General features: G+C 39.8%; 1 protein-coding gene across 3 annotated transcripts in view; it reads right to left on the minus strand.

The window, feature by feature from the left end:
• The window catches only part of LOC128700650 (protein tramtrack, beta isoform), a 598,972-nt gene that overhangs the window by 570,514 nt on the left and 14,794 nt on the right, over positions 1-13,664 (minus strand). The window lies entirely within an intron of this gene.

The raw sequence follows: 13,664 nt of genomic DNA on the forward strand, positions 1-13,664 counted from the left end.
ACCTACCATCCAACTTACGATGGAGTTCGGTTCCGAGAAACCGGACGTAAGTCGAAATGGTCGTAAGTCAAACTTTACTACTGAATATCAACAAAACATTTTTGTAATGACTTTATTTTATTGTTTTATTTTGGTATTTCATGTTTTACTTTACTTTTTATGTTGTTAGTACTGTATTTTATACTGTAAGGTTTAGGATAAACACTGTGTACAACACAAATAGTTGTTTATTTCCCAGAAATTTGGCATAAAAAACACGGTTATAAGTCGAGTGGTCGTAAGTCGAGCAGGTCATAAGTCGGATGGTAGCTGTATATATATACGTATATATATATTATACAGTGGACCCTCGAGTTTCGGCGGCATCGACTTTCATGAAATCCAACTTTCGGCAAGTTTTTTTCGGCAAAATTTGGCCTTGCGATTCATGATTAGATTCGTGATTCGGCGACCCGTCCAGTACCCGTCCGCCCGTCACCGCGCACACAAAGCCATGCCATTCATGCTCAGTGTGCCATTGTTTACCAACACGTGACCATCACCCCGCAGGTTCATACGTAATAATCCATTGTTTTTTGTGATTGCAACTGCTAAGTAAGTCACCATGGGCCCAAGGAAAGCTAGTGCAAGCCCTTTGGTAAAGAAAGTGAGGAACACAATCGAATTCAAGAAGGAAATCACTGAAAAATATGAGAGTGGAGTGCGTGATACAGAGCTTGCCAGGATACATGGCAAACCCCATTCAACCATCACTTCGATCGTGGCGAAAGGAAAGGAAATAAAGTGTGCTGTTGTTGCAAAAGGGGTAGATATGTTGACAAAAATGAGATCAAAAATTCTCGAAGAAGTGGAGAGGTTATTGTTGGTGCGGATTACCGAAAAACAGATTAAGGACATTTGTGCAAAGTGGACTGAAGTGCAAACATTTATGGATGAACTACACCTTAACAAAGCTGTTGCAGGCTGTATTAGCAACATGTACAATGACAGTGTTGTGTCTCACTTCAGACAAATCTTAAAGAAACGCCAGAAACAGAGCTCTCTGGAAAGATATTTTGTGCGACAGGGTTCCAGTGACTCAAGTTGTTCCCAGTGCCAGTGTCTTTATAAAACAAAGAAGGGAAGTAACCCCAGATAAGGACTTCATACCTGAAGTCCTAATGGAAGGAGATTCTCCTTCCAAACAATAGTGTACATCTTCCTCCTATTCCCTCCTCCCATCTTCCATCCACCCAGAAGTCTTCAGTAAAGGTAAGTGTAATGTTGTTATTATTTTTTATATGCATGTACAGTGGACCCCCGGTTCATGATGCTATTGGTATCTGATAAATCCGATAACCGATGCATTATATCGCAGAAAATTTGCCTCGGTTCCCGTTACAAAACCTGGTATGCGATGCGGTTCATACGAGATGTGTCCATGTGTGGCCTGAACTGCCCCGTGTGTGCCAGTGTTTACAAGCCAGCCAGTGTGCGCGCATCTAAGGATACATTCGGTACATTCCATATTATCCATATTATCACTGTTTTTGGTGCTTGTTTCTGCAAAATAAGTCACCATGGGCTCCAAGAAAGCTCCTAGTGCAAACCCTTTGAGACCAAGTGTGCTAATGACTGTTGAAATGAAGAAAGAGATAATTGCAAAGTACGAAAGTGGAGTGCGTGTGTCGGAGCTGGTCAGGTTGTATAGTAAACCCCAATCAACCATCTCTACTATAGTGAGCAGGAAAACGGCAATCAAGGAAGCTGTTCTTGCAAAAGGTGCAACTGTGATTACGAAACAGGCGACCGCAAGTGTTAGAAAATGTTGAGAGACTTATTGGTGTAGATAAATGAAAAACAGATAGCAGGAGATAGCATCTCTCAAGCGATCATTTGTGAAAAGGCTAGGCAGTTGCATGACGATTTGGTAAAAAAATTGCCTGCAACTAGTGGTGATGTGAGTGAATTTAAGGCCAGCAAAGGTTGGTTTGAAAGATTTAAGAATCATAGTGGCATACATAGTGTGATTAGGCATGGTGAGGCTGCCAGTTCAGACCACAAAGCGGCTGAAAAATTATGTGCATGAATTCAAGGAGTACATAGAGGCTGAAGGATTGAAACCTGAACAAGTGTTTAATTGTGACGAAACAGGCCTGTTTTGGAAGAAATTGCCAAGCAGGACCTACATTACTCAGGAGGAAAAGGCACTCCTAGGACATAAGCCAATGAAAAGACAGGCTTACTCTTCTGATGTGTGCCAATGCTAGTGGTGATTGCAAAGTGAAGCCTTTATTGGTGTATCACTCAGAAACTCCCAGAGCGTTCAGGCAAAACAATGTCCTCAAGGCTAATTTGTGTGTGCTGTGGAGGGCAAACAGTAAGGCAAGGGTCACTAGGGACTTTTTCTATGACTGGTTACACCATGCATTTGCCCCCAATGTGAAAAATTACCTAATTGAAAAGAAATTTGACCTTAAGTGCCTCCTGGTATTGGACAATGCCCCTGGTCATCCTACAGACTTAGCAGAGCGACTTTCTGGGGACATGAGTTTCATTAAGGTCAAGTTTTTGCCTCCTAATACCACTCCTCTCCTGCAGCCCATGGACCAGCAGGTCATTTCCAACTTCAAGAAACTGTACACAAAAGCTATGTTTGAAAGGTGCTTTGAAGCGACCACAGATACTCTATTGACTCTAAAGGAGTTTTGGAAGGATCACTTTAATATCCTCAATTGTGTAAACCTTATAGGTAAGGCTTGGGAGGGAATGACTAAGAGGACCTTGAACTTTGCCTGGAAAAAACTGTGGCCAGAATGTGTAGACAAAAGGGATTTCGAAGGGTTTGAGGCTAACCCTGAAAAGCCTATGCCAGTTGAGGAATCCACTGTGGCATTGAGGAAGTCCTTGGGGTTGGAGGTTAGTGGGGAGGATGTGGAAGAGTTGATGGAGGAGGACAATGACTAACTAACCACTGATGAGCTGCTAGATCATCTTCAACAGCAAGAGGCCACACCTGAGGAAACTGCTCCGGAGGAGGGGATAGAGAAATTGAAGAAGTTGTCTACTTCAAAGATTAAGGAAATGTGTGCAATGTGGCTTAAAGTGCAAAGCTTTTTTGATGAAAATCACCCTCAGACAGCTACTGCAAGCCATGTTGGCAACTTGTACAATGACACTGTTGTGAACCACTTTAGGAAAGTCACAAAGGAACGAGAGGTACAGGCCTCTATGGACAGATATGCTGTGCGACCCAAGTCCAGTGACTCTCAACCTGGTCCTAGTGGCATTAAAAGAAGAAGGGAAGTAACCCCAAAAAAGGACTTGCTACCTCAAGTACTAATGGAGGGGGATTTCCCTTCTAAACGCTAACACCATCCACTCTCCCCCCTCTTCCCATCCCATCAATCATCACCAGATCTTCATTAAAGGTATGTGTCAATTATTCTTTTGTTACATATTATTCTATTGTTATTGTTGTTACTGTAATTATTCTATTGCATTAAACTTAATATTTCATGTGGTAAAAGTTTTTTTTTTTTCATACTTTTGGGTGTCTTGCACAGATTAATTTGATTTCCATTATTTCTTATGGGGAAAATTGATTCGCTTTCTGATAATTTTGGTTTAAGATGAGCTCTCAGGAACGGATTAATATCGCGAACCGGGGGTCCACTGAATTTGATTTCTCATTGTTTTCAGTATGTAAATCTTTATTTAATTTAAAAAAAAAAAAATTATTTTAATATTTTTGGGTGTCTGGAACGGATTAATTTTATTTCCATAATTTCTTATGGGAAAAATGGTTTCGCCATTCGGCAACGTCGACTTTCGGCAGGCTCTCTGGAACGGGTTAATCACGAAACTCGGGGGTTCACTGTATTTATTTACTTATTTTCTTTTTAACAAGTTGGCCATCTCCCACCGAGGCATGGTGACTCAAAAATTAAGAAAATCCCCAAAAAGAAAATACTTTCATCATTCAACATTTTCACTTCACTCACACATAACCACTGTTTTTGCAGAGGTGCCCAGAACACAACAGTTTAGAAGCATATACATATAAAGATACACAACATATCCTTCCAAACTGCCAATATACCAACCCCTCCTTTAAAGTGCAGGCATTGTACTTTCCATTTCCAGTACTCAAGTCCGGCTATATAAAAATAACCGGTTTCCCTGAATCCCTTCACTAAATATTGCCCTGCTCACACTCAATAGCTCGTCAGGTCCCAAATACCATACGTCTCCATTCACTCCAAACACGCTCACGCATACTTGCTGTAAGTCCAAGCCCCCCTCCCTCCAACCTTTTTTGAGGATGACCCCTACCCCACCTTCCTTCCCCTACAGATTTATATGCTCTCCGTGTCATTCTACTTTGATCCATTCTCTCTAAATGACCAAACCACCTCAACAACCCCTCTTCAGCCCTCTGACTAATACTTTTATTAACTCCACACCTTCTCCTAATTTTCACACTCCAAATTCTCTCCATAATATTTACACCACAAATTGCCCTTAGACAGGACATCTCCATTGCCTCCAACCGCCTGTTTCTTTCCACCTGTTGTCTATGTTCCCCATCAGTAAAATGGGTACCTGGGTGTTAGTCGACTGGTGTGAGTCGCATCCTGGGACACTGACCTAAGGAGGCCTGGTCACAGACCGGGCCGCGGGGGCATTGACCCCCGGAACTCTCTCCAGGTAAACTCCAGGTCTTCTATATTACTCCTCTCCAATTTGATATCCAATGTTTCTTTATCTAAATCATTTGACACCCTCATCACCTTACTTTTTTCTATGTTCACTTTCAACTTTCTACCTTTACACACAAGTTTTTTGTATAATTTGACGTGCTGCTGAAGCGTGAACAAGGCAACATTTATGAAAGGATTCAGGGTAAACCTGATAGGTGGACTTGAATCCTGGAGGTAAAAAATACAGTGCCAGCACTCTTGAGGAGGAGTGGAGATACTGCAGTCTGGAGTAACATCATGGCTGACCTCATGGGCTCTTACTGCACAGCTGACACACTGGACCTGCTCTGGGACTCCCATTAATTTGAGCCAATAGCACTTTACTTGTACTAGGTCCCTACCTACCCTGAACAAGAATATGGATTGCAGTCTATACTGGATAAGATTGTAAAGTGTGCTGGACTTCTCTGGCTGGTAATGGACCAAGCACCAAATGCTGATGAGGACGTCAGATTGGTGAGTAACCAGTAGCCAATATGCTTAGTGGTAACTGCCCCATTGACGAGCTAGACTTGGGATGGTTGGGGTTTAGCGTAGGGTCAACTGATGAGGTGATTAATAAATTAGTGTCAATTAGGTTAGATACCCTAAGACTCAACAAGAGAGTTATTTAACATCTCTTCGTTAATCAATATACAGTGGTATCTCGGTATATGTCCTTAATCCTTTCCAGGACCTTGGACTTATACCAAACAGGAAGTATACCAAATGAATTTTCCCATAAGAAATATAGGGAAAACGATTAATTCGTTCCCATGAAAAAAATCCCATTGTTACTGGCATATTATACACTGATGGGGTTGTATAAAATAATTTAAACACTGCTTAATAATAAAATACATACATAAATACAAAAGAATTAGATGGAATAAATGCAAATTTAACCTCATAACACTTTGCTGAAAAGTTGAGTGCCTACTAAAGTAGTGCTGAGAAGGGAGGAGGAGGAAATATTATTGTTTGGAAGGAGAGTCCCCTTCTCTTTTCTGTTTTTTTTCCCTATTTGGACCTGGTTGAAGCTCACCAGGCTTGACTTTTACTAAAAATCTGTCCAGAGAACTTTGCTTCTGCCTTCTCCCCAGAATGTTTCGGAAATGTGACACTGTCTAGTCATTCTAGACAATGCTATTACAATTTGTTTGGGCTTTGTTGGGGTGGTACTTCTCTGCCAAGTTTTTGATGTCCATCCATTTGACAAAGATTCCCTTGATTAGTGAGGTAGAGGCTTCCTCTGTCTCCTCCTCTTCTGAGCCTGAAGAGAGTGCATCCATCTTAGTCTTGTGCTTCTCTTTCTCATGTTCCTGCAGCTCCTCAGTGGTCAGCTCTTCCCTGTGCCCCTCCACTAACTCCTTCACATCACCATCACTTACATCCAGACCCATGGACCTGCCCAGAGAGACAATATCCTCCTCAAAGTCCCTTTCAGTCACTGCTTCTGGCTACAAATTCCTCAAAGCAGAGTTCATTGTTCTGTATGAAATTTCCTGCCAGGCTTTGTCAATGAGTTATGCAATGGGCGATAGTACTGACACTAGTGGGCAGTTGTGGCTTTGTCTCAAGAGAGAGGTAAACAAGGGTAGAGCATGATTTTGTGACTCATTCTGACCCATACAAGTTCTAGCACGCGAGTCATATTCCAAATAAAGATCATATACCAAGCAAAAATTTTCTCGTCCAAACAGGACGTATACCAAGTTGAACTTATTCCAAAGCGGACATACACAGAGATACCACTGTAGTCAGGTTGCTGAAGGTGTTACACAGAAAAAGTTTGTTCCATAACTGAGGCAATGATTTACTGTAATTTTCCTAAATTAATGTCCATTTTTTATATTATTTGCTCAATAAAATTACTGCAGAAGTCTTTATTCAATAAATGATGGAATAAATTAATATGAAAACCAAGTAAAACAGAACACAAAATCATCAGTTAGTTTAATTGCCCAAGTAAGGCAGATCCTATTTACACAACTTTAAAGCTTTCCAAATTGTTATATTCAGAGGTGCTAGGGTCATGTGGGTCAGTAGCACTGCTCTACATGAGAGAACAGCAGAGGCATAGAGGTAGAGATGCTGAATTAAGACATCCTCTCAATGTCAACATAGCAAATCTGCATTCAGAACTTTTAGAGAGAATCTGCATTAAAGATGGGATCATCCAAGACAAATGTGGACAGAGTAAGCATGTCAGGGCATTGAAAAAGGCATCTGAAATAAAGATTGTGCTCTCTGATACATAGAACAGTCCATCACAACATGCTGAGCTATCAATACAACCTGCCAATTCTTGCAGAGTGGTGCCAGGCACCCAAGCTTTTTACAGTACAATTGTTTCCACAAATTCATGAGGGCTTATGCCCTAACCCTGCACAACAAATTTTGGATGAAAGGACTTTGGTATGGTTTGGTCCTGGGACCTTGGTCACTACAAATGATTTAGTGACCAAGGTCCCAGGACTGAAACGTATTAAAAAAATATGTCCTAGTAAATATATTTAGGTAAAGGTGCACAAAAGTACAATTATCATAGTAACATATTTGTAAATTACCTAGGATAACTCAAAAAAGTCAAAGTGATTTATTTCCATTGGGGTCCTTGTAATATTTAAAGTCCTAGCTGTAAAATACAGAAGAAATCCTTAAAAATTAAAAAGCTATGTAACTCAGTAAAAAAAGGTACAATAAGAATAAAGTAAACTGAGTTATTTAAATGAACATTAAACAGAAAACATCAGCTTATACTAATAGGTACATGAATGTTAACTATACAAGAAATCACTCTCCTCCCTTTCTGTAGCTTCATTCATTAGGTACCTTTTAGTTCTTCCTGAACTGGCTCATGCTAGGACTATCTTGAGCATGTTCAGGCAATCCGTTCCATTCCTTTATTGCTGTATAATGAAAGGTGTTTGAGGGCTGACCACCTATTGTAGGTACTACAAAACTAGTTCACTTTCCCCTAATACCATACTGGTATTGATTCCTAACCTTGACAAACTTCGCAACAACACATTCTGGGCACTGCTTGTGAGCAATTTTATAAACATGATTTAGCTTCAATTGCTTTACTGTCTTCAACATTCAGCATATCCAGTTGTTGTAATTCATCCTGACCTACATGCTTTCTTGGACCAAAGCCCAGGATGAATTTCACCATTTTGTTCTGGTTGATTTGTAGTTGGTCTTTCATTTTTTTTTATTAAAGCAAAGTACCATGAAGAACAAGAATAATGTACATGACACTGTGTAAGACTTAGTCATAGGGTCCCACAAGCCTCTGTAGTTAAAGGAACTTTAGCCTGGCATCTGCTGTTTTTTTCTACACAGTTCACTATCAATTATCCTGATATGCTTGAGTCAAAGGGAATTCCCAAATATTTCACTGAAGATACTGAAGTGATGGGTTTCCCATTACAAGGGACATCAAAAGTATTAACCCTTTTTAGTTTACTTTCATGCCCAAGAGTATGGCTTCTGTTTTACGGAGGTGTAACGATAGTTTGTTGTCTATTAACCATATGCTGCAGGGCTCTAGCTCTAGTGATAGTACATCTTGTGGGTCTTTACAACAGAAGCTTACACATGATGGGTATATCATTCACATAACAAAAATAGTAAGGGACCCAGAATACTATGTTAGGGAACCCCACATGCTAGCAGCAAGGGTTCTGTTTCCTGTTGCTATGGTAGGACTTAAAGCAGTCTACAGAGCCTATGCTGATAGCTTGTAGTTTCTTATATAATACATTATGGTTAACTTTGTAATGAATGCCTTTTGTAAGTTTACTTAAAGTCACCATAACTGAGATTCCTTAATGACATCCGAGTTCTCAGGTAGTCCATCAGATTAATTAGGGAGGTATCAGTCGAGTAAGATATCCTGAAACCTGATTGGTAACTATGGAGAATCTTTTTGTCTTTAAGATACTTAACTACTTGACAATACACTGCTTTCTCTAGAATTTTGGTCATTACACTGAGTATAATGACAGGCCTATAGATGCTGACATAAGACCTACTGTTTTTCTTGAAGACAAGAGTAACTCTGGCCTCCTTTAACCCTTCTAACATGGTACTGGTAGTGATGGACAAATTTATTATATGTACAATGGGGACTGGCAATTCAGAGGCAAAATCTTTTTAGGAATTTGACTGGAATGTTATCTGGCCTGGTGTTTTTAGATGGCTTTAACTTAGTTCATTTCACACACAGTCATAAGATGCACCAAATAACTGAGAACTGTTTGGGGTGATGCCTTTATTACTGTAGTAAGTTTTGATTAAACTTATTGGAGTGTGTATTAAAGGTATTTGATGCCACTGGCAGTTTACTGACTAATGTTGATGCAACAGTTGTGTAAAATGAATTCAAACAATTTTCCACTCCAGTTGTTTCATAACATACCACGTTATCGATATTTAGCACTATGTTAGATCTTTCTACGGGTCTATGGCTATACCCCAGGGCTTTTAGTTTTTGCCAAAGCTTTCTGGGATTGTTTTTGTATTCTCTGATTTTTGAGTAACAGTGCTTTGCCTTTGCTCCTTTTACAGCCTCTGCACTCTGTTCCTTACCCTGTGAAATTCATTTAGCAACTGATCCTTGAATTTGATATTATCTAATATCTCAACAGTTATCCAAGGTTCAGTTCATTTGATCCTAACCTCTTTAACTGCTGCAATATTATCAAGGATGGCAGTGACCAGGGATTTGAATTTTTCCCAGGCATCATTTACGTCCATGCAAATCATCACAGTCCAATCACCAATGTTTCTTTATTGTGCCTTCTAGATAACTTCATTTTTATTGTCCTGTGCAGGCCTAACAATTCTCTAATGATTTTCCAGGTGCAGTAAATGATGAAATGATCACTAAGACCTGTGGTAATGATGCCTGATTGACTAATGTTATCAGAGCAGTGGCAGTGGGCAGTGGAGAACAACATGACGTTCAATGGTGATAAGTTCCAGCTGCTTAGGTATGGAAAGAATGAAGAACTCAAAAGAAACACTATATACAAAACTCAAGAGGGTCACCAAATAGAATGTAAGGAACACGTAAAAGATCTGGGAATAATTATGTCAGCAGACCTTTCTTTTAACCCTTCCAGGGTCGAGAGGCCTTCTCCTAAACTTTTTTGAAAAAAAAAAAAAAAATTATTTTTTCTTATGAAATGATAGAGAATCTTTTCCCGATCATAATGACACCAAAAGTACGAAATTTGATGGAAAACTTACGGAATTATGCTCTCACGAAGTTAGCGGTCTCGACGAAGTTTACGCATCGGCAATTTCGCCCACTTTGAGCCCTATTTTCGGCCAATTCCAGTGTACTAGTCGACAAAAATCATAACTATTTTGCTAGAACTCCATTTTTTCTATCGAATGAGTTCAAGAAACCACCCATTTACTGATTTCAACTATCCAATAGTGGTCAGAAATTAGCAATTTTGCCAATCTCTCACAAATTTCAAAAGATGCCAATTTCCAAACAGGGTCCAGAATAAACAAGATAGACATTCCTGGCACTAAAATAACATTTCCTCTGTTCAATAGTCGTGTCCCGTCCCCAGGCCCCTCTTACATTTCTTTTGCTTTCCACTTTGAATTTTTATTCTCACAAAAAATAGAAGATTTACTGTTATGCAGACTACTGCATTAGTGTAGAAATGGTATAACTAATATCAGCACACTTGTGAAAGAACATTAGACTCGCTAGTTGATGTGTATTGGATGCACGGCATGATTTGTTTACTTTTGAATTTTGGCAAAAATCAAACATTTCTGCTACTTTGAGCTCAATTTCAAGGTACTTTTCATTGTGAAACCAATCAAAACTCATCTCAATTTCTGTAATATGTCTTCCATTCTATAAAATGAGACCAGGAAAACTAGAATACAACCATAAATACCATACGAAAATAGAGTGCAAAGTCGCTGTTTTAAACCAAAAAAACGGTCAAAGCTTTTTTTTTCTCACTGTGTGCTGCAGGATTTTTTTTTGTACTGTGCACACTGACCACATAGGCCCATTCTTTCATATGTAGGCCTACCAGCTTTCTCTCGCTAGATCTGAAGGAACTAGAATTTAGGCATACTAGTACATCAATAACCCTGGTGCGTAAGCCATACTAGTACGTCGGAAACCCTGAAAGGGTTAAAGACCATAACAAGACAAAGATCACGACAGCCTGGAAGATGACAGGGTGAGTATTGAGAACTTTTAAAACAAGGGAAATAATGCCGATGGTGACACTCTTCAAATCACTTGTGCTCCCTCACTTAGAATATTGCTCAGTGCTGATGGCCCAGTTCAAAGCAGGAGAAATATCAGAGCTGGGACAAATACAGAGATCATTTATGGCTCACACCGAGCCTGTAAAGCATCTAAACTACTGGGAATGCCTGCGGAGGAGAGAGAGATACATGATAATATATACCTGGAAAATATTCGAGGGCCTGGTCCCAAATCTGCACACTGCCATAACAACATACTGGAGTGAGAGATATGGAAGGAAGTGTAACACAAACCCAGTGAGGAGCAGGGGTGCAGTGGGGACAATATGGGAACACTGTATCAACATACAGGGTCCCAGACTATTCAACATCTTACCAGAAGATATCAGAAACACCGCTGGAACAAGTGTAGAAGCCTTCAAGAGGAAACTAGACAAGTATCTTCACCAGGTGCCAGGTCAACCAGGCTGTGATGGATATGTAGGGCAGTGGGCCTCCAGCAGCAACAGCCTGGTTGACCAGGCAAGCACCAGACGAGCCTGGCCCATGGTCGGGCTCAGAAAGTAGATTAACTCTCGAAACTCTTCAAAAGTACGTATATCAAAGATTCAAAGCTATGGTGGCTGAGAACTGTGTGATCTGGGTTGGTGCATTAATTAACTGAGTGTAAGTATTTTATACTAGAATTTGCTTATACATGTACCTGTTAAATAGCCCATTATCTTCTTGATACCATATTTTGAGGTCTCCCAGTATTATTGTCTCAACTGTGTTAAATTCTGGACAAGACTCTCAAGACTCTAAGAACTGATCTGAACTGTTCTTTAAGTAAGTTTATTCAGGTATACATAAACACAATTACATAGAATTATCACACATAGCAGCATATATGTGTAAAGTACCTAGGATAACCCAAAAAGTCAGACAGAGTGACTTATTTCCATTGGAGTCCTTTCTAGGATGTAGTATTGGTGTACACTAACGGCCCCTTCCAGAACAGGCGAAACTGCAGACCTGGAGAATGTACAGAGAACTTTTAACCCGTAAACGGTCCAAGCAGATCTACGCTCCTATGCGTAGTACTCCAAAAGTAGATCGACATTTTTTTTACATATTTTCAAATATAAAAAAAAAAAAAAAAAGTAGTTCAAAGTTTTTAACACATTTTCAAATGTAAAAAAAAAAATCTACTTTTTTTTTTACATACTTTCAAATGTTGAAAAAACGTATATATACGTTCGGACTGTTTACAGGTTAATGCACATTTAAGTACAACAAAGCACCTAAATTACTGGGAATGATTGAAGTCCCATGACCTGAATTTCTTGGAATGCAAAGTGAGATAATATACACTTAGAAAAAGCTAGAGGGAATAGTCCCAAATCTGCACACAGAAATCATTCCCTACGAAAGCATAAGACTCGGCAGGCGGTGCAACATCCCCCTAATGAAAAGCAGGGGTGCCACAAGTATGCTAAAAGACAACACAATAAGTGTCAAGTACCCAAGATTGTTTAATTGCCTCCCAGTATACATAAGGAGAGTTAACAATAGACCCTTAGCTATCTTCAAGAGGGAGGTGGACAAAAACCTTAAGTCGGTTCTTGAACCATCCAAGCTGTGGTTTGTATGTCAGTTTGTGTGGCCAGCAGTAACAGACTAGTTGATCAGGCCTTGATTCACCACAAGGCCTGATAATAGAATGTGCCACAGGGGCGTTGACCCTAGGAACACCCTTCAGGTATAATCCAGGTATGGGTGGGAGGGTAGTAACTAGTTCCTACTAGGATGGGTTTGATTTTGTCCTGCAACACCTCAAACCATAGAATCTCCAGTTTATTGTTATACAAATTGGATCTTGGGTCATAAGTTAAGTCACTTCTTACATAAGCAAATACGTACTCCACAACCTTGTTCTCTCATCCATATTGTTTGCATCATTCTACCTTCTACTTTCATAAAATTTTTTACTTCAGATTTAGGACAGTTTTGTGTTTCAGAGACCATATACAGTGGGCCCTTGGTTATCAGCTGTTCCGGATACCAGCCATTTTTTGGCCGAAATTGTATCCTGGATTTCGGCCCGCAACTCAGAAATCAGCTGTATTGAAAGCATCTGCCCGACTCTCCGCGCGTTCATGAGTCAGTTTGGTTGTGTGTCTGGGTGAGTGAGCAAGAATCCGCACATTCATCCAAACATTTTGTTATAATCCATTATTTTCTTGTGGTTATTTATTGCTGCAACCCTTGAATGGGTTACAGTGTATATGATGTATATGCATATAATGTATATTATCTTTTCATATAATTTTATATTGCTTATATTTGCGATAATAGCTAAATCGTGAATATATTGCTTTATATTATTATTTGACTTAGTTACTTTTGTTAAGTAGGATGTAACATTCATATAATATTATGTGCTCCTATATAGTTCAAGTCTTGATTGTCTAACTACTGTAATGATCGCTTGTGGCTCGTTACTCTGCCGGCTTCTCGTCATTGCTGAGCAGCAACTGTCCACGGAGCTATCACGTGATCGAGGGGGGGGTGTTCACACCTCGCCTGAAGTATTTATTCTGGTCTAGGCTCTCTTGGTGGTTGGACGTATTCCTGACAAGTGCCTAAATCTCCCTTATTGGCCCTTGTTGGAAGATCGTCTCTGTCTTATTATTGTTGTTAGTT

The sequence above is a fragment of the Cherax quadricarinatus genome, chromosome 56, assembly GCF_038502225.1.
Source record: "Cherax quadricarinatus isolate ZL_2023a chromosome 56, ASM3850222v1, whole genome shotgun sequence".
NCBI classification, from domain to species: Eukaryota; Metazoa; Arthropoda; class Malacostraca; order Decapoda; family Parastacidae; genus Cherax; species Cherax quadricarinatus.